Source organism: Leptidea sinapis, chromosome 15, assembly GCF_905404315.1.
Source record: "Leptidea sinapis chromosome 15, ilLepSina1.1, whole genome shotgun sequence".
Classification (NCBI taxonomy): Eukaryota; Metazoa; Arthropoda; class Insecta; order Lepidoptera; family Pieridae; genus Leptidea; species Leptidea sinapis.
Genome location: NC_066279.1, coordinates 3141516 through 3164923, shown reverse-complemented (window position 1 = coordinate 3164923; position 23408 = coordinate 3141516). Strand labels below are relative to the sequence as shown.

The 23408-nt window shown below is 33.5% G+C and overlaps 1 long non-coding RNA gene across 1 annotated transcript; it reads left to right on the top strand.

Annotated features, from left to right (window-relative positions):
* The first annotated feature begins 21370 nt into the window (after positions 1-21370).
* On the top strand, positions 21371-22966 carry LOC126968438 (uncharacterized). Its single transcript, XR_007730201.1, has 3 exons — positions 21371-21640; positions 22190-22457; positions 22541-22966. It is a non-coding gene; the product is annotated as an uncharacterized LOC126968438 (long non-coding RNA).
* The last annotated feature ends 442 nt before the right edge of the window (positions 22967-23408 follow it).

The window sequence follows — 23408 nt, the reverse complement described above, 5'->3', positions numbered from 1 at the left end:
AATGTAATAATTTTTAATTAACAAGGGCGTATGTAGGTAGCTGAACTATCAAACTACTAAAAAAGTTTAAGTGTAGATAGCGGATGTAGACAGTGAGTGCTATTGGTTTACGCAGGAGTTTTTTCAGTAATACTGTCCCTTTCAGTATATCCCTTGCTAACTGCAGAAGAATAAATGGATCATTTTCTTCTTCTCCCATTACCTTGTTGAAATAAACCCTCAACAAAAAGACATTCATAAATAATATAAGATACAAAAAATAAAAATTGTAATCTGAAAACTTTTTGGGGCCGTCGTTAGTAAAATTGTAAAAATGGGACCCTTACTGTAGATACCTTTCGATTTTGTTTTGGTGTCTGTATGTTTTTTATTATTTTATGTTTTAATAATTGATATCATCAATGTGGCTATATTTTATAATCAATATTAAATTATTTTTTTATAATATCAATGACACATTATCTACCTAATTTCAATGCAGTTTTACTACTCTATAGCTTTTACTACATGAACTCATGAATGAATCGTGATTTAGGCATAAGATAAGATAAGGTAAAATAAACTTTATTTGCATTGAATAGGTTTCATTACAAGATGGTATAGTTCAAATGTTTACAGTTTGCTATTCAGCTCTATACAAAGCATGCAAATGTCAGAGATTTACTATTGTTTATATAAATAAGAAATTTAAATATCCATGTGACAGTTCAAGAATTCACTTACATTATAATATACTGATGTCAATAGAATTTTTTTAAGAGTTAATCTAAATTTATATTCGGGTAAAATATGTACAGATTCGGGTATTTTATTAAATAATTTAACACACATTCCGTATGCGTTACGTTGAAGCAATGAAGTACGTTGTGGTCTATCCAAAACCAGTGTATGACCATTTCTGGTGCAGCGTGTATGAACCTGTCTAACAGTTTTAAACAAAGTTTTATGTTTTCTAACGAACATGCATGCTTCCAATATATACATCATGCCAATTATTGTTAATATATTCAGCTTACAAAATAGTGGCCTACAAGATTCGTACGGGGGGATACCTAATATAGCTCGAACACATTGTTTTTGTGCTACAAAAGCTCTTTGAAAATGAGTTGATGAGCCCCATAATAATAAACCATATTTAAGATTCGAGGCTACGTAACCATGATATGCTAAAAGAGCTACCTCCACAGATGCAGTTTGCTGTAATCTTGATAGAACATAACGGAATTTTATGAGTTTATTGCAAATCTTGTCTATATGGTGAGTCCAAGTTAAGTAGGTATCAATTATTATACCTAAGAATGTGCTGCTTTGTACTTCTTTAATTGATTGTCCTCTGAAATTAATTCTTAAATCTACATCAGATTTGTTTTTTGTTTTAAATCTAATAAAGTTAGTTTTTGCTAAATTAATATTAAGGTTGTTACATGTCATCCAATTTATTACTAAATCAATTGTTTTATTTACGTCATATTCAAAATTAACAATGTCAGAACTATTTTTAGAATTAACGATAATAGAAATGTCATCAGCAAACATTATGCAACGATGTAATGTCACTTTTGGGAGGTCATTAATATATAAGAGAAATAGCAAGGTCCAAGCACACTTCCTTGTGGTACGACACTATTTATATTCTCGTAGGGTGATCTATATTTAACAATTTCATTTTTCTTATTTACTTTAGTAATTTCAACACACTGCAATCGATTTCTAAGATAGGACGACATCCATTGTAGTGCTAGTCCTCTTATTCCAGATTTCTCAAGTTTGTCTAATAAAATATTATGAGAAACAAAGTCAAAGGCTTTTGACATATCAAAAAATAGTACAATTACGTCATTATTAAATTCAATATTTGTTATAATTTCGTCAATTAGATTAAATCCAGCCAATGTCGTGGATTTATTTTTCTGAAATCCGTTTTGATCATTTTTAATTACATTATTCATGGACCAGTATTTATTAATTCTTGTGTACATAGATTTCTCAATTATTTTTGAAAGTATTGGTATCAGCGTGATTGGTCTGTAATTATCTATATTTGTTTTGTTGCCTTTTTTAAATAGTGGTTTGACTACCGACTTTTTTAATAACTCGGGAAAAGAACCTTGTTCAAAAGATAAGTTGACTAAGTGTAAAATCATTGGGCTAGTGTCATAAATCACGGTGTACGTAAAAAATCATGTCTGATGAATTTACTGTATTTTTTCTATACAAATACGAAGCAATTAGCAAATTAGAGTTATCTCTTTTTCGCTTACGAAAATTGCATTTACTATCCTTATTTGACGTGTAATCGTAATTTAGTGTGCTATTGCAATGTTAAATTATTCATGTGTGCGTTAGTGTATCATTTTCAAACACTGAATGTTGTCTACGTAACCTATCTATACTTTTAAATATCATTGTTTTAATAATACTATATAGAGAAGCGTTCAATAAATAGAAGGAATGAGGTGCAAACTCTATGGCAACAAAAATAGTAAATACTGGCTTGTAAAGCTGAAATATTGATTTGATTTAAAAAAAAGAAAAAACGGAAATATCTTTTTTTAGTTGCTATTTTAAAAAAGCTACCATATGGATTCTCACCTTGTATGAACGCCCTAAATATTATTAACTTATACCTAAGGAATTGGTGTGCATCAAATAAGCTAACTCAGGAACAGTTTTATCGAAATAATTATTTCTTTTCTTTTGTTTTGTTTATCTCAATACTAAGGTTTATACAACAGAAAATTTAAATTATCCTAAAGGATGAACTGGAAAACCAAAACCTGTTCGGAAATGGATAGATTTGAACGTTTCTGTAAATAACTACAATTCAAATGATATTTAGCAAAAAAAAGTAACTATTAAAAGTGATATTTCAGTCATTTTTGATCATAGATCATCATCATCAGTAAAAGTGAAATTTTTTGTTGACTTTGATGTGATGCAAACACTAATTATTTTCAGTACGTGATTTAATAATCATGTTGATGAAAAAGCATCGTATTATTGGCTATCTTATAAATTTCATGTTATGAGTAACGCCCTTACTAGCGAGCAGAAATGGGACGATTTGAACAAATTTTTTAAAGTTATTGAAGGACCTAAGACTATAAGGGTCACCCGATGCTAAATAATCACTCGTTTTAACGCTCATTTGCAAAATCATAGTAGCCTTTCTAAACGTATCGGCCTTAACAAATTCATAAAAATATAATAAAAATACATTATTTGATAGAGCAACCTCTTTAGAATATATTATATCATTATTATTTATTCTTTAATAAAAAATATATCTGATTAAATTAAAAAACAAAAATAGAATATAATTCAAACATATTAAGGATTACGTAGTTATATTCATTTGTAAACATCAAAATGTATTTTACTGCTATAAAAATACATATTTTAGATGTATGAATATTTTTGAAATTCATAATGAAAATAAACAACTCAGTATAACTTGTCTTAGGTCATAATTTAAGATAAAAAGCGGTTGCTTCACAACTTCCCAGCAGTTTAGTCTCTTGCCCGTTTGCCCCCACTTATATAAAAAAAGTTATTTAATATGTATTTTCTTATTCAATATAATTCGACACAGTGATATAACATTTACATAAATTGAGAGGACAATGGCAGTCATTAAATAATGTTGAGCTGCCAATCACGGCAGACACCAATTCGATAAATATATGGAAAAAACTTTTATATTTGCGAACGATTAATGATGTTAGCAAATTATTGTTTCGCATCCTAAATTCTTTGAATATTTTTTTTCGTATGTTTTTTGCTTTTTCTTTGAAAATCAATACCATATTATAGGATTATTTTAATGAGATAGTTAAAAGCAAAGTAATATTTTCGACAGCATCATCTGGCTATACTATTCCTGTTCAAACTGGTATAATTATTTCAATTTGGGGTGCACATCGTGACCCCAATTACTGGGGACCTGATGCTGACTGCTTTAAGCCGGAAAGATTTGAAGCTGGAGGTAAAACTGGGTTCTTCATGCCATTCAGTACAGGACCAAGAAACTGCATTGGTAAGTATTAATTCGTAATTGCTTTTCCTTGGTTTCCTTATTATTATAATTATATTTTTACACGTTTTATATTAGCTTCACCTATATGTTTGTTTGTAACCGACCCATTTGGACGTGATTTTGACCCACTTTAAACGGCTAGATTTCGTTCAAACTTCGTAGATTTATCGAGGGCAATACATTAATTTCATAAAATTATTTCATTTTTCAATTTGCAAAATAAGATTTATGTTAATTTATATAATTATTTCATCTATCGTCTACAGGCAGAAATTGATGTTAATTTTAAATTTCAACGATTATCTTTTCAACCAAAGCGTGTTTTTTAAATTTATTAAACTATTTTTATGATTTATAGTGACTCTTTACTAATATGCTAAAACACTGCAAGAAGTGGGTCCTTAAATTAAGATTATAAGTGGCTTATTTGGTAAACTTTTCTCATCCAATAGTAATAACACAGAGTAGGAATAGATACTTTCGTAAAACTAATATCAAAGTTATTATGCTAAATTATATAATATTATGCTAAAGTTATTATGAATTTTAAGTTCGAAATTCTTGTGAATTGATGAAACTCTTTTTGGTCATTAATATTTATTGTTTGTTTTTTTATGAAGATAAGGGACGAGACGAGCAGGACGTTCCGCTGATGGTAATTGATACACCCTGCCTATTACAATGCAGTGCGGCTCAGGATTATTGAAAAACTCAAAAATTCTGAGCTGCACTACAACTGCGCTCGTCACCTTGAGACATAAAATGTTGTCTCATTTACCCAGTTATTTCACTAGCTACGACGAGCCCTTCTTACCGAAACACAATAATGCTTACACATTGTGGTACCCATAATCTAGCCGGCATCCTATGTTAAAAAGAGAACCAGTGGGAGGCTCCTTTCCACAGGATGCCGGCTAGATTACCACAGATTAGATGTACCACAACGGCGCCTATTTCTGCCGTGAAGCCGTAATGTATGAATGAATTATCTGTTCAACGGTTTACGGCACTGACATTACTTAATTATTTAGGGATCAAATGAAAGGTTTAATTCATAGATAATGATTATCCTCAATATCATATACGTAAACTGAAAGTGAAAAGAACATGCTTTAAAAATTATGAAGAAATAAAAATTGATAATAAGTTAAAAGAACTCATCAAAGCAGAAGCAAAGACTAGATACTCTAGAGAGGATATCATATCACAGATCGCCAAGACACAAGCAAACTTTTCACGGCTTTGACGCGAATCATGAAAACTGATACGGAAATATAAGCTCAAGATATTTTGGTTTAACCTGAATGAAAAGCAATATCTTTATGGGTGTGAGAGATGGAATCTCACCAAGCACACCTCGCATCAATTTCTAATGATCATCCTCGGAAACGCAGCCATGAAGCCAAGAATCGATGGCCAAATTAATGGCCGCAAATGCAGCCGGATCTGTGATACAAGGGGTTCAAACTATATACCAAGGTACGGCCTAGACTGGAACCCTCAAGGAAGACGCAAAAGAGACCGTCCAAATCAAACCTGGCGGCAGAAGAAGAAACAAAACTCGTCGTAAATACCTCGAGTGAAATCAAGAAAATTGCTCCGGACCGATTTAGATGAAAATGTACTGTAGAAGACCTCTGCCTCATTTACGAATTATAGGAACTAAACAAAACATTAGATAGCAGTATGTAATATTCCAATATCTATTATCCGTTATCCGTTTTGTAAGTTTGAATTTCCCTCCATTATTTTTCACTATTTTTTATAGGTTGAAATAATAAGTAAATTAAAAATACCTTTGAAATAACATACTAAAATGATAGTAAAGAATCTAAAAAAAATATTTGAGGTAAATTAAAATGTCATACATTGGTTTGAAGTAGATATGACATACGAATGCAAGTTTTATCACTCACTCAAGCAGTAGCTTTGCAGTAAATAACTAATTTGTCTATTTTACTCTTGGAGGGTGCGGTAACCCAATTTTTGCTAATCAGAATACTTTCTAATTCTACTTTTTAAGATGTTCTTAAATTAGATGCCATATTCAGATGCAGTTGGTAAGAATGCATTAGTGCGAGATTTTGTTTTACTTCAATCGTGTAATCAAGTTGTTATAAGCTTACCTTACAGTAGGTTTATGTTATAACACTTTAAAATACTAACAGTAAGTTTTATTTCTACAGGTTACCAATATGCAAGTTTTACAGCGAAAAGTGCTCTTGCTTCAATTCTACGTCAGTTTAAAGTTGTCACAGAAGAAGAAGATGGTCCAATTCCTAAAATTGAATGTAAATTTTCTATAATGTTAAAATCTAAGCATGGTTATCCTGTGAGATTAGAACGAAGGAACCATTAAACCAATCATTAAATGGTTTTGATATATTATTTCATTTTATTAATGTAAAAAATCTGAATAAATGTATAGATTTATTTCTAATGATGTAATTATATACAAAAATCCATCCAATCCACCTCAATATTTTTTTGTTGATATGGATGAAATGTCATTTTTAAAATAAATCTTAATTTTAAAAATACCCTCTCACCATCACCTCTCTACCATGTGCAACTCAGAGCTGCTTAAATTTTTAAGAGTCTAATCCAGTGCTCTGTGAAAGGCTAGATTACTTGGGGTTGTGTGGAGACGTCGCTTCGTTGTGTGTCTTCTACCGCATTAATCGAATACTCTGAGTGCTGTTTGACCTGATTCCTGCCGCCGAATCCCACATTCGGGCGACACGCCACAAATTTGGAAATCATCCTCACGATCTGGACGTGTGGCATTTATCTACAATGCGGTTTGCAAAGAACTTTCTGCCACAAACAACCAAAATTTGGATTGAACAGTCTAGGACGATACGGATGCCATCCTAAAAGGTAAAAGCAACTGGGATATTACAGGTTACAGGAGAATGTGGATGGCGGTGATCACGATGTTGGATATAGGACTTATAAAATTTTCATCGAAAAGATTATTTTTAGAGCATCATTGCTATTATGAATTCATAATAAAATATGGTCGACGCTTGATTTATATAGATATAAACAAAAGTCATAAACAAAAATAATAAAATGACTAAGAACAATGTTTTGTATTCCAGCAACTATGACAATAATTGAATAAGGCATGAATAATATCGTTACAAGTGCGATATCCTATTAATATTATAAATGTGAAAGTTTGTATGTCTGGATGTATGTTTGTACGTCTTTAACGCAAAAACTACTGAATGGATTTTGATGAAACTTTACAATAATATAGCTTACACACCAGAACAACACATAGGCTATTATTTATAAAACTATCGCGTGAATTATACTTTATATGGCAAAACAACGTTTGCCGGGTCAGCTAGTTTTATTATAAATGTTTAATGCTAGGCTGCTTCAGTTGTAACAGTAATTTATTCACTCGAATGACGAGTTACAAAATATAACCTTTTACCTAGGTAACACTGAAAATGTTTAGAAAATGAAAAACGGCTTAATGTAGAAAGTTGGCAATATGTTTATTGTTTTTCGAAGTAATCTCCGTTCCTCTCTACACATCGTCGCATTCAATGGAACCATTGAGAAAAGCAGTGGGCCCATTCTCCCTTAGGGGTCTCTTCTATGACATTTTCGAACGCTTTTACCGAATCTTCAGGGCTCGTAAAGCGAATACCTCGAATTTTATCTTTAGTTCCTGGGAATAAATAAAAGAAACAGGGCGCCAGGTCAGGACAGTATGGCGGATGACTAATTATATCGACACCTACCATAGTCAAATATTCAACAGTCCGTTTTGCGGAGTGTGCTGAAGCCTTGTCGTGGTGAAGGAGGATCCTGCTTCGAGGGCGCTGCTGTCAATTTTTTTCCAAGACAACAGGCAAACAGCGATTGATATACCAGTCTGCAGTAACTGTCCTTCCATCTTCTAGCACAACTGTCGCTAAATGACCTTTCAGACCAAAGAATGAGACAATCATCTTTTTTCCTTGACTTCTTCCTTTCTTTACCTTAATTGGCCGATCCTCGAAAGGAAACACCCACTGCGCTGATTGTCTTTTGGTTTGGTGACGATGTCAAATACAGCATTTGTGTCACCGCCGTTGAACTTATGTAACATTTGGCGACACTTGTTTATTTCTTGTCGTCGGTTAAAGTATAGCGAATCCATCTGGTACAAAGCTTCCTGATGCCTAAATGTTCGTGTAATATTTTTTGAACTTGACTCATACCAATGACTAGGCTTGCCCGTATCTGCTGATGGGTCACTCTCTTATCTTCCTCTATCATGCGTCGCACAGCACTGATGTAATCTTCATAGTCGCTGTTAAAGGATCTCCCTCACGCGGATCATCATTGAGATTGCTACGTACACGCTTAAACTCGTTAAAACAAATGTAAATAGTGGCACGAAATGGGGCTTCATTAAGAAAAGCTAATCGCAGCCTATCAAAGCTTTGTTGTTGAGTAACCCCACAACGAAAATCATAATAAATCATTGACCCAAAATTTTCTCGCGTTGGGTTCATTTTCACGTGTAAGAAGAGTTTTAGAATTGCCGCCAATTCACAAAAACAAATGAAAAATGAATGCAATATACTACATTAAGTTACCAAAGAGTTCTAAAATTGAAATTCAAAAAAGTTTTCATTAGCAATATTTCTAACTGGCCAGTTCTAAACATTTTCAGTGTAACCCACGTAGTAAGAATATAACCTCACGGAGAGACAACCGGGATCTTCGCTCCGCCGCGTTCGCTTAAGTTACATTACGTGCTTGTTTACGTTACGTGTAAACTGTTGAAGCAAAAAACAACAATAAAAAATAAGTATGTGTACCAGAGTATACAGATAAGAATGAAACTTCTTTATGACATATAATTTTTCTACTATTTATTTATTTAGAAATTGGGTAGATATCGTGCACATCACGTCAGTATACATATAGGTATGCTCGAGCCATACATAAGACAATCTCTTCTTCAACTTTGATCGCCTAGTACCAAAACACTATTTATTATAAATTTTATTTAACGTGTATTGTATTCTATCTCATTCTCTCGCCGGCTGTTTCTTATACATTTTACCTGTTTGTATCGTCTCGCTTTAGTTTCATCGAGTTTCAAATGACAACTCCATGAATCCTCCGACGGGTTCAGAGTCAGCTAACATTTACGGGCATAGTTGTATCCACAGACTTACAATAATAGTAGCGTAAAGATAAACAAAGGGTGCGAGAGAGGAGAACATCTCTAACGGAGATACATCAACATAGAAAAGGTAAGTGAATCTTTTGTTCACAGTTCGTAAAAAGTCAGCCACGCTTGGCTTTAGCTACTAAGGATTTTGAATAAACACTAGCTAACACACAAATTGACTAATCCAAACTGTTGACAGATCGTCTATTCGCTACTATATTCTAAGTCTTTCGTTATATCTATATGTACATACGAATTGCATGGTCTCGTACCCTTATTTTACGATCCCACTGAGTAGTCGGATCTCATTGTAGGGAATGATCGTAAATTGTTACAGCTCTAAATAGATAGACCGAGGATAATGGAAGAGCTCTCGACGAACTTCAGGTAAACGGGAGACAATAGAATTTCTTTTCATAGCCGTGAAGGTTTCTACAATCTGTAGTGGGAATAAATAATATAGTGATGTTTTAGTTATTTTTTTAAACTTACAATCTTTCACTATTATTACTTTTTAATGCCTTAACTTATATTGTAAGAATAAGAATAATTTATATAAATCAATCTTTTTGCATATGCATTATCGTTAAATTACCATTGCTAGCTTCCATGATTCAGGGAAGCCTCCAGTGGTGATACTAAAGTTTATTATATGAGGCATTCATTCATGAGCGGTAAAGTAATATGCTCCGAGTTTTGCTTAAGTTCTACTGGTCCTATTTGGTCTATTCCTGAAGCATTATCTACTCGTAGATCGTTTAACCAGTGTTTTATTTCAGTCTCGTCAGCTGGTTTCATGAAAAATGACCTTATTGGAGTGTTATTGTGTTTTGTTTCGGATGCTAAATTGGTAATTTGTAATCTATGTGGTTTTTTAGATGTAAAGTTGACCTAGTTTTTGTAAACTGTAATAATTGTGTTGTGATAAATAAATTTAGAAAAAAATATATAGATAGTATTGCCTTATTAAGGTATATGTATTAAAGTATATATAAACGACTACATACATAATATAGTACATCGGTTGATATCCTTATACTTTGCCTTGATAACCTTCGAAAGCTAGTACCCAGCGAAGTCAGCCAATCATAAATGGTTTGACATTTTCTTCCTTTCTTCAATAGCTAGTATTAGTTATATTATAGATGTGATTTTCCCTGAGATAAAAATATATTGTGCTTTGGTGATAAGATAAATATGAGTAGTCAATCGATATAGCCAGTTAAGTTAGCCTTATCTTTATTAGTCCAAAGTGCCTACTTATTGCATTCAATGTTCACTTTAGAATGATTTTACATTACCTGTACCTATGAATTATTATTGTTTGATGAAAAACTTAATTATAATGTAAGAATCGCTAGCGATCCAAATAAATTAATTCAGGTTGTAAATACATATTACAATTAAGTTAAGTGTTTTTAGTATCAAAATAAAAGATTTTTGCCTAATGCACCTGAAGGGCTAGGCAGGATATATGCCAGAAAACATTTCGATTGTTTGTATTGACTAATATTTGTAACAGCCATAACCAACAGCCCATGTCATTTGTTTTATGACAGTAAGGGACGAGACGATCAGGACGTTCAGCTGTTGGCAATTGTTACCTATAATTGCCTATAACAATGCAATGCCGCTCAGGATACCTGAAAGACCCAAAAATTCTGAGCAAAGGAAGGCTCCTTATAGGAGGCCCTACTGGTCATATGGAGAAATTAACTGCAAAGAATAGTTTTACATGTCCTTATTAATATAAAATGTTATAACGTTTCAGATAATTTTCAACCCAAAAAACTGACTAACACAACTCCGTTAAGTTTGAAAATATTTTTTCCTCAAGATGTAATTCGGCTTTGTCATATCATTTATGTTTAACCTTTTTCTACTGGGCTGTATACCCACAATCAGGTTTATACCATCGTTTTTTTTTATGGAATAGGAGGACAAACGAGCGTACGGGTCACCTGGTGTTAAGTGATCACCGCCGCCTACATTCTCTTGCAACACCAGAGAAATTAAGGAAGGTTTACGCGCTTTTTTTGAAAGTACCCATGTCGTATCGTCCCGGAAACACCGCACAAGGAATCTCATTCCACAGCTTCGTAGTACGAGGAAGAAAGCTCCTTGAAAACCGCACTGTGGAGGACCGCCACACATCCAGATGGTGGGGATGATATCCTAACTTGTGGCGTGTCGTGCGAAGGTGGAATTCGTTTATACTATACTTGGCTGTTAAGGCTGGGGACCGAGTTAATGGCCTTGAGGAATCGAGCGGAGCTAAGTTACCTCTCCCGTACAAGATTGCCATAGTTTTAATTCACAATAAGAAGCATTTTTAATTTATTACAAACAGAATACAATTTTCTTTACAAAAATAAGAAAACTATGTCATGTTAAATAGTGTTGGTGAACAATTTTCGTACAATTTTTGTCTAGATTGAATGATTAGCATGGCTCCAACTGTAAAAGTTAGGGGTACTTTGGTGATTTATTTTTCGCAATGTCTTTTAAAGATAGAAATGTAAAGAAAAAATGAATTCTCTCCTCATATTCTGTAAATATACAAAAATTTTTTGTAAAAATAGAAGCTTTTTACAAACCGTTAAGGTTAAGGTTTCAATTATGCGCTATTTTGGTGATTTCTTGGAATAGGAGCCTTAAATGGATAACCTTTGACTTTTATTAAATTACTAGGACTAAGAGAATATTGCTAACAAGAAAAGTTAATAATCGCTATTTCGCTACTTTCATAATGAAATAATGAACGCCCCCAGCGCTGTGCTTATAACAATATTACCTCCGGTAAGTAAATGGAATTAGTGTTGTTCATTACCTCCAATAATTCAATAACAAGCTGTGTGTGTTGCCAGTACATTATAAATTAGTTTCATAAAGGACGAGACGTAAATATAATATTGTCCTTCTCACACAGTATTTTAAAATGGAACTCTTTTAGTGTGTTGTTACATTTTAGTTTTGTGTGATTGATTATTATGAAATCAAATCAACACTTGAAACATTTCTATGTACTATGTAATTGTGGAAACTTTTATTGGTCAGTGATTTATATTTTAAGTTTTTTTTTTATCGAATAGGAGGACAAACGAGCGTACGGGTCACCTGGTGATAAGTGATCACCGCCCACATTCTCTTGCAACACCAGAGGAATCACAGGAGCATTGCCGGCCTTTAAGGAAGGAGTATGCGCTTTTTTTGAAGGTACCCACTTCGTATCGTCGCGGAAACACCCCATAAGGAAGCTCATTCCACAGCTTTGTAGTACGTGGAAGAAAGCTCCTTGAAAACCGCACTGTGGAGGACGGCCACACATCCAGATGGTGGGGATGATATCCTAACTTGTGGCGTGTCGTGCGAAGGTGGAATTCGGCGGCAGGAATCAGGTTAAATAGCTCTTCGGAACACTCCCCGTGATAAATGCGGTAGAAGAAGACTTTAAGAAATAATTTCTTTCATACAGCTTATTCGGAAGGCAAACTTCCTCAGAGAAGAATGAGCAGGAAAGTCTAAGGTTGCTCTTTTCTAAGCAGATTAGGGGTTGCAAGTTCTTATGCTGAATGCGATTTGCAAATCATTTCAATTACAATACTCGTATATGCAAAGTGACGAAACAAAACATTACATTGTGCATTGGCTTAAAAAAATTGTTGCGGCAGTGGAATGAATTTAAGTAGAGAAAATATTCGCACTATGTTTCTTATGATTTTAAAAACATATCATGTACATAATATGCGGAGTTTCTGTGCAGTATAGCCTAACCCCCTTATTCATAATAGTCTGCTAACTTTACGCATTGCTAATTCTCACTCTGTCTTCTTCTGTTGACCTAAGTCAGAATGAGATATAACATTCTTTAGCAGCTGTTTTAAGTTAGCGGACCTTTATGAATAAGGGGGAATGTATCAAATTATTTTGTTGCGGTTTGGTTTTGTATTCATTTGCAAATCTGAATTGAAATCCAGAAATACAAACTACAATTTTTTTCCAGTTTTAGCATCTATGTATCGTTATTTAGGCGCTTAAAGTGTAATTTGCTCAAACCGTTAACTATCTTCGGTAAATAACAATTTTTGTTTGGGTTTACTTTTACTTGTGTCGTTGTTTCTAAGCAGAAAAGTTTTTTTTTTGAAAAGGCTTGTCTAAGCAGGATGATGAGTCAATGTTGGGCAGCACTTTGTCCAATGTTCCATACATTAATTTCACTAGTAGGAGACTCCTTTGCACAGGATGCCGGCTAGATTATGAGTACCACAACGGCGCCTATTTCTGCCGTGAAGCAGTAATTTGTACATTACTGTGTTTCGGCCTGAACGGCGTCGTAGCTTGTGAAAATACTGGGCAAGTGAGACTTAACATCTTATGTCTCAAGGTGACGAGCGCAATTGTAGTGCCACTCAAATTTTTTGGGTTTTTCAAGAATCCTAAGCGGCATTGCATTGTAATGGGCAGGGCGCTTCAATTACCATCAGCTGAACGTCCTGCTAGTACCTTATTTTGATAAAAAACCTACACTTACTTACGCCTAGTCATGTAATCAGTCAATCGATTATTTATTCATTACATAGGTTTACAATATAATAAATTATCCTCTATGTTAGGCCTTGTGTAAACATTATAATAATCAATCGTAATCCTCATCTTCGTCTATAGATATATCTTCTATAATTACCGAGTCCAATACTAAAGCAGGTCGCCTCACAACGTCTTGGTGCCAAGCCCACCCCAAAAACCAAACTAGGCAAACAATGTGGGCGGAACTGCCGATCGATCATCGCCCAGTAAGACATGAGCAGCAATAATATTGGACAGAATCGAGCCCATGATGGTTCTCGTCAATTAAAATATAGCAATGATAGATACACTTGCCGATGTATGTCTGCTCTTTATACGCGCTCGAATTAGTTGTACATTGCTCTTTGGCATCGGAAAATCGAAGAAGTCGTTAATGCAACCGATATAGTTTTGCATTATAATGGTGTCTGTAGTGCGTATATGCTCGCTGTATCGCTAGGCGTAAGTTTTATTTCGTACGTTCTTAGTACCAAGATAGTCAATTGTTCAGGTGTCAACATCTAAACAATTTTGTTGTTTTAAAGTTATAACTCTGGGATTATTTATACAAATTATATTTGAAAACAAAATTATTGAACGATGCGGGACTCGACCGCGCGACTTTTTGCATTCCGTGCGAGTGCTCTTCCAACTTTGTGTAATTAATCGAAGTGAGGATTATCACTTTAAAACATAACAAATTGTTCAGATTTACAAGAGCGACATCTCAAGTCAATTTCCTAATATGCAAATATTGGGGTTGAGCAGGTTATCAACTATAATGTAGATCCTGTAGATGAAGCCACAACCTGAGAGTTGAACAAAGCATACAAGATTTTATCAACGATACGTCACTCGCACGGAACGCGAGAGCTCGCGGGTTCGAGTCCCGCATCGTTCACAAAATTTTGTGTGTGTAAGTGTCAACATGGGAAATGAAGTAACATTATTACCACCCACTGAAATACATTCGAAGTTAGTTCTGTTTCGGTTTAGCCTTCTTTGATCGACATACTCAGTAAGTGATTGGCAACATTCAGCCGCTCTCTGGCAATATTGATAAATTCACTTCGCGTGCATTGACATTATCAATAATATCAATATAGAAGGCATTAATTATTGCTGCAGCGATCCGAAAGTCTGTATAAGAATGGCTCCTGGCAAAATTACAGTATTCCTGACGAAAAATCTTAATATCTCGTTTTCGTCGCCCATTTACCACTGCAACAGGAATCTTTATCTTGGTATTGAAAAAATATTACAATAAAATTGCTTCGAACGAGACTAGCGACTTTGGTACCGGACTAGGGAGGTAGAATAGTAAAATAACACACACACACACTCACGCCTTGTTCCCGTCGGGGTAGGTAGAGACAATAGAGTGCCATTTGCTTCTATCCTTACAAACCTCACGCGCTTCCTCTACATTCATTACTCTTTTCATACATGCTCGCCGGTTGCGGGTGCTTCGGACCTCTCCTGTTCTCAAAACGTCCCCAATTTGGTCGACGAATGTTCTACGAGGTCTCCCGTGACCGACTTGCCCACACACACTTGCCTTATATATTTGATGCGTCATTCTTTCTTCACTCATTCGCTCCACGTGTCCAAACCATTTCAGCATTCCTTTTTCAGTCCTTGTCACAACATCCTCTTTCAAACCACAGCGCGCTCGCTCTATTACTTTACTTTCGCTTTATTATTATTTAAAATAAAAATAATAATAAAGCCTTTTATTCAACTAAAAAAGAATACAATTTCTTATATCTAACTTATATAAAATCCAGGTAGTCTTCAGCTGATTGCCAATTGGCATAGGCCACCTCCAACCTTTTCCACTCCTTTTAGTAAGATAATACGGTTGATAAGATGTTTCCTTTTTAGTAAGATAATAAGGTAGGTAATAAATGGACCCGTTGTTGTTATTTATTTAAATATCTCTATGTGATTCCAAAAATAGCAATAATCGTAACTAGAATTAGATTAATTAATTAGATTGTATCAAAATACGCAATTATTTTTATACTTTTAGCGCATACAAGTATTATATCGATTGTTTTTAAAAAGTGTTTTTGAATTCGGTTGTTTTGTTGTTAAAATATTTTTTTTTAATCGTCATGCTATAAGATACAATTTAGCCATGTTTGATTTAGTATTATCTGTACAACATTTACTAGTTATAAATACAAAATGTTATTCCATAATATGCGATTCAATTCCATTAGAGTTTTCTCGCGCCGGCGAAAACAACGTTATTTTATGCAAAGGCTTTTAGGGCGACGCGTATTAAATTCGCTGTAACAAAAATATAGACTTGTATGTGGAAATCATTTTTATTTGTGACGGTAAAGTTTAGTATAACTAAAAACAAAAACTTAAAAAATTAAATCTTTAATAAATTTATCGTAAAGAAAATTATGTAATATTTTTTCTATACGTCACAAAGTGGTCCCAACTCGGCATGTTTGCTGATGCATGATAAAATACTATGAACATCCGCAACATTTCCCAACAATTTTCATTTTCATTTCCTTTACACGTATATTTCATCATCCAGCTGACACTCGTATTTGAAGTGCTGTAATTAGGGCGCGTGCTTTATGAAATGCACTCGCAGCTCGTTTCCGCTCTACTTGCCTGTTCCGTCTCACTTTACCAGAAATTCTGCGAAAGACATATCATATTTAATCGTTAAATATTCTCTTAAAATTCCTAATAACAGAGGATTAATGTGTTCCTTAAAATGATCATAAAAGTAGTAAAAATTTCTTAAATAAAAAATAGCGGTCTAATAAGGCTTGTATTCGCACAAAAGGCAGAACCCTTATGTAGTGATGATAGTACAGATACTATCATCACTACTGAATATAAAACAAAGTCCTGCGCCGCGTCTGTCTGTCTGTTCGCGATAAGCTCAAAAACTATTGCACTGATTTTCATGCTGTTTACCAATGGATAGTGTGGTTCTGGAGGAAGGTTTTGGTATATAATTTTTTAAATTTTTTGTATATATTTGTTGATATCGGAAAAAATAAGGAGCATTTTTAACTCATTTACATATATCCGATGGCTTTAGACTCATCATTACCAAATACTTACATCATATTTTTTCTATTGATAACAAAGAAAATTTAAACACTACGTTGATAGAACAGCGTCTGTTGGGTAAGCTAGTACAATATAATTAATTAACACTTTTCAATAGAATTGAGGGGGTTCTTTAACAATATGTCAAAGTTTGAAATGCGCCAGTTTTTTATTACTTGTACCTCTGAACCTCTGACACATAGACGGATGGCATTATGATGAAAGTCATTATCACATTTAAACATATCATTTTCTCAAAGTAAATTAGTATATATAGCTATTGTGGGTTAAACATAGTTAATGAACACATGGTGTCACGGACTTTTTCATGAAACTACATAAGATTTCTCTTTTTATGTATCATATTAACATTTTTTAGATAGCATAAGCAAGCGTATTTCCATGTATTACCCTACGACGTTTTTGCTACAAATGTAAGGTCGAACAAAATTTCTGCTCAGTAAGATATAATGGGGAATGTATTGGGGGAGGACTTTGTCCAGCAGTGGACGTCTTCCGGCTGATGATGATGATGATTATGGTGAAGATCTAATGCAGCTTTGAATGAGAGTGAAAGATCTTTTTTAAATTGATTATCAATCTAACTTCTTTTTAATAATAGTTATAGATAATTAATAGAAATGGCAAATAATGGGTCTCGTATTTTTTTTTATTTATTTATTTGATCCCGTGCAATGCTGAGCTGCTTGAATTGTCGGGAATGCAGGTGCTCTGTGACCGGCTACGTCAGCTGGCAACAAGTAGTTCGCTGTGTGTAACTTCTACCACATTTATAGCGGGCAATTTTCCGAAGAGCTGTTTGAGCCGATTCTGCTGCCGAATTCTACCTTCGCTAGACACACCACATTTAAGAATATCATTCCCACCATCTGAATGTCTGGCGTTCCTCTACAGTGCGGTTTTCAAGAAACTTTCTTTTGTACGTGAAAGAAAGATCCTTAAAAACCGCAAACCATTCCAAACCTTGGACAGAGATTCCTCTTGCGGTATTTAAAGGATGATACGACATACCTTCAAAAAAGCGCGTACTCTATTCTTAAAGACCGGCAACGCTCCTGTATATCCTCTGGTGTTGCAAGAGAGAGAGGTGTGTGTGGAGGTGATTACTTAACATCAGCGGACCCGCTCGATCCTCAGTCCTGCTCTATCATAACAAAAAAAAATAGCCTGTTGATGTACAATCATGAGAAATATATGAAAATCCACTTTTCATAGAAACATTGAATTTTAACACACACTATTCTACTTTGAATTTAATTTGTATCGAATATTTAAGGGAAATTTTGTTTAGTTCATACTTTTTTTATGTATGAGTGTCTGAACATAGGCATAAATAAATAATTGATGCGGGATGTATAAGTTCCTTGAGTGCAATTTTCTTTCCATTCTCGTTAGCCGTCGCGTATAAGGTCGGGTCGTAAGATTCTCGTAAGAATTATCGTAAAACTGTCGTATTGTACCGACGAAGGAGCAATAATATATGTTTTTATGATAATATAAACGAAAAAGAACTTGTATCCCAGGTAAATAATGGAGGTTATAAAATACATTTGGATACTTACAATTTGTATGATATTGATCTTATACATGTCAAGGTTAAATGAATACAACAATCTATTTTAAAGCATAAATCTGTGAAACGAAAAACAATCGGAAAAAATTAATTTTGCCAATATTTGGTTGGATTTTGTTGGTGACACCAGAATATTAATAAAAATAGGAACATATCGATTGAAAAACAAAACAGCAACACATACTAGTTAAGGAAAACTTCTTTAGGCGTGACTTGGGAGTAACTCAGAATATTTTTCTGACGGAAGTAACATTAGTACTTCCGACAGAAAAAAGTCAATTGAAACAATTTTTAGCCATTATAATTTTAAAAAATTCTTTCAAATTCCTCAGTAATATTTTCTGAAAACATCCAAGTGTATTTGTTCATTTATGACTACTTTGTAATAAATAATAAATTTTTTTTTTTTTTTATATTAATTCGTTCTTTCGAACAGGCTATAGCCAGGGGCCTTACTGCCTTGTCGTTAGTATTTTCATTTCTTTGGTATTTATTATTTTCACTATTTTGTTTTACAAAAAGTCCAATCCAGTTTTCTCATTTCATCTTACATTATTTCCATTTTCCTTTTCCAATTATGTATATTCGATAGCGAATATTTATAGTAGTTTCTTTCATCAAATCCAATCCAGTCTTAAAGTCATCAGTTATTTTACCATTTCCGTTAATGTATAATTCTCTAAAGAATATTTTCCATATTTTCCTTTTAGTAAGTCCAAATCCAGTAATATAGTCTCTAATAATTTTCCCCTTTTCTTAAAGTCAAATCCCGTGTAATTTGCATAACTTTTTAGAATTATACCTACCTATTTACATTATCTGTTCAGTTCGCGAATTGCGCTATGCTATTACTAGTTGTATATGTACAAGTTATAACGTATTTACATAATTATAAACAAATTTACAACGTATGTATCTACAAATTACAATGTATTTACAGTACTACATACAAATTTATACAAGGACATATAAGTTGTTGTGTCCTTTAATAGATCTATTACTGAGAGCGGGATTATATTGGGTGCACCATATATTTCCAGTAGCTCATCCATCAGCACAAGGCGCTGTATGCCAAAGGACGAACAATCAAAAAAGATGTGATCCAGAGACTGATCTTGTTGCTTATTACAATGGTCACAAAAAGGAGAGGAGACAATTTTTTTGCGATGAAGATGAAAATTCAATCGATAGTGACCAATACGCATTCGTGTTATTGTAGTATAGAACTTTCTGTGAGCGTTATTTTTAAACTTACAAAACCAGGGTGTGCTATTAACGGGATTATCTAACAAAGTATACGAATGAGCCTTATTTTCAACTTCTGTACAATTGTACCAATATCTTCCCCAAAGAAGAGTCATACGCTGTTTTAGATTACTTATTATATCTGTATATGGTATGTTAATGTCTAGATCTTTGCAATCAGGATATAGGGATAGATCGGATATATTAATGATAGTTCTAGCTAGAAAATCAGCGCTTTCGTTTCCTGCTACTCCTATATGGGACGGGACCCAAACGAAATCCACTTTAATATCGATTAAACATAGTTCGAACCACAATTCCTTTATAGCAAAAATGATGTAATTGATGTTAGCACTCATTTTGTTATTTGACAAACTTTTTAACACACTCATACTATCACTAACTATTACCCACTTCTTATTAAGTTGATTTTGTTTCTTAATATGCTTTAAAGCAAAAAGAATAGCGACGGCTTCAGCAGTAAAAATACTGGCATATCTATTAATCTTAAAGCCAATACCCTTCCTAATTTCAGGAAGGTAGATTGCAAAAGAAACATTATTATTGTTTTTTGCGCCATCCGTATAAACAAATTTACAATTAGACCATTCTGACAATAATACATGAACCTCCTCTTTTGAAGTTAAATTTGGATCTATTACAACATTAATTGCAGAATATTTACATCGAAAAGAACCTGCATGGCAGGGAAGTATATCATTATTCCGATGAATATTTAAATCTTGTAGAAATTTAAAAAATGAAGAAAAATCTTGCAAGATAAACAACTGTCTCTGAAATGAAGACGATTGATAAGCAATAAGATTCTTAAGAAGATTGTTCGTCGGCAAGCTATAGAGCTTTAAAATAAATCTTTCTTTAAGATAACTAAATCTAATACACAAAGGAGGAAGGTTGGCCTCGATTTGCATAGCAGCTATTGGGCTAGTTTTAAGTGCACCCAATATTGTACGCATACATTTATTTTGTATTTTATCCAGACTATTAACAATTTTGCTGTCTGCGGCGAAACAATGAAAGCCATATTCAAAATGACTACGAATAAGCGATTTATACAAAATTAACAATATTTTAGGGTCCGCTCCCCACGACGTTGCACACAAAGATTTTAATACATTATAAGCTTTATTCGCTTTAATTATAACACTATCTGTATATTTTTTCCAAGACAGTTTTGGAGTAAATGTTACACCTAGAAATTTTATGTCACATGAAATAGGCAGTGGAATGCCATTGTATAAAATGGGAGGCAATATGATGCGTTTACGACCAATCACAAAGACTTTTGATTTGGTTGGATTTACATTTAAATTAAGATAAGAAAAGTATTGATATAAATTTACAAGTGCTTTATTAATAGTAGCGGCTAAATTAATCAGATCAACTCCCGATACATAGACGACTAAGTCATCTGCATACTGTAGGTTTACTATATTTGGCCCCAAAATAAGGTTCAATCGTCTTATGTACATAATAAAAATTAAAGGAGACAATATTCCCCCCTGACAAACACCTAGAGAAGAAAGTCGTGGTCCATACAAATGTTTATTAAATTTTACATATACTTTTCTGTCAGTCAAAAAGGATTGCATCCAATTTATTATTTTACCTGGTATCCCTAACATTGATAACTCGTCACAAAGCACGGCAATATTTACACTATTGAAGGCACCTGAGATGTCAAAAAATACAGACAAAAGATATTGATTACTTGCTAAACATTGATGCGCATCAAGCTGTAACTGCGCTATACTCTCCCTAGAAGACCGACCTTTGCGAAAACCAAACTGATTATTAGGCAAAAGACAATTTTGTTCTATAAAGAACTCGAGACGTTGTTTCAGAAGCTGCTCAAATATCTTCCCAACACAAGACGTGAGAGCTATAGGTCTATAAGAGTCAGGTAACATTTTATTTTTGTCTGGCTTTAAAACTGGGATTAAACAGTCTGTTTTCCATTCTGCAGGAATAGTATTCTCCTTCCATAGGCGATTAAGATTATTTAAAAAGATGTTGAGACTGTGGCAATTAAGTTTTTTGAGTAAAATATATGGAATGGTATCAAGACCGAAAGATGTATCTCTTCTAGTAAATAAAGCGGATTTTAGTTCTTGTAAAGAAAAAGGCTCTATCAAATATTTATTACTATCATTAACAACATTTACATAGTTAGTTAACTCATTTGATACAAAGTCAGAAGTATACTTTTGTAGAAAATCTGGAATCCAACTATCATTCAACACACTGTCAGGAATGTAAGTTTTGTTAAATTTGCGCATGTATTTCCAAATTGAAGACAAAGGAGTACAACGATTGAATGAATTGCACAAGCCTATCCAGCTATTTCTTCTTTCACTTTTTAAGATAAGTTTTTTTAAAGCCCGCAATCTCTTAAACTCCACATAATTTTCATCAGTGGAGTTGTTTTTAAAATTAATGTAACCATTTTTAGCATTTAAAACTGCTTCTGTACACCTCTGATTCCACCAAGGCGACCAAGGATATTTAAAAGATTTTTGTGAACAAGAACTAGTAGCATTATTACTATTAGAACTTTTGGAAAACAGACAGCTAGGGATTGACTGCTTGGCAGCAGAAAGTAAAATATTACAAAAGGAATTAAAAGCATCTATTGAAGATAAAGTGTCAAATTTAACATCATCCAAATAAGAAACAACTAAGTTACTATACATATTCCAATTCACCTGCTTATAATTAGGGTGAGTGGGCAAATGTAGATTATTACATAATGTGTTTTGCAAACTAATACTATCACTACTTACTGCCATTTTTATTATTACAGGGAGATGATAACTACTGCCCAGAGGACTGTCAATAACTGACCAGTCACATAAAAGAGCCAAAGATGGAGTTACCAAAGTCAAGTCAAGAGCATTAGGACGCCAAGATGGAGATCCTATTGTGGTAGCTTGACCATTATTCAGAATAACAAGACCATTCTCATCTATAACCTCTAAAACATCTTTACCTCGAGGCAATGTATCAACACATCCCCACAACATGTGATGAGCATTGAAATCACCTGCAAATATCATTGGCTCTGGAATGGACTTAATTAAACTGTTTAAATTGTTTTTATTAAATGGAGGATTTGAATTGGAAGGACTGTAAAAACTCACAATACTCAGTTCTTTGTTATTAATTTTAATTTTAATGCAAACATTTTGTAGAGCACTATCATAATATGTATTTATGTTAGAAAATGTGATATTATTATGAATAAAAATTGCTACACTATTGTGTTTATTACCACAATCATTCCTTATTGTGTTATAGCCTTTTATTAAAAAATACTGATGTGGTTTTAACCAAGTTTCCGAAATTATAGCAATATGGATATGATTTTCATATAAAAACCTTGTAAAAATAAGCCTATTACTAATAATACTTTGAGCGTTCCACTGCACTATATTCAATGTATCCATAATAACAATTAACTAGGTGTCTTTTTTCTAAAAGTGTTATTCAGAATTTCCTTAATACTATTTGAATTTATAGTTAACTTATCTTTATTTGTACAAATTTGTAAAACTGCTTCAACCAAGAGGTTCATAAATTTGTCAGATTTTATAAGATTGCTCAGGTGTGTGTCAATATACTTTGAGTTTAATTGAGGGAAAGCAGATTCATTGAAGAGATCTGAGTATCTA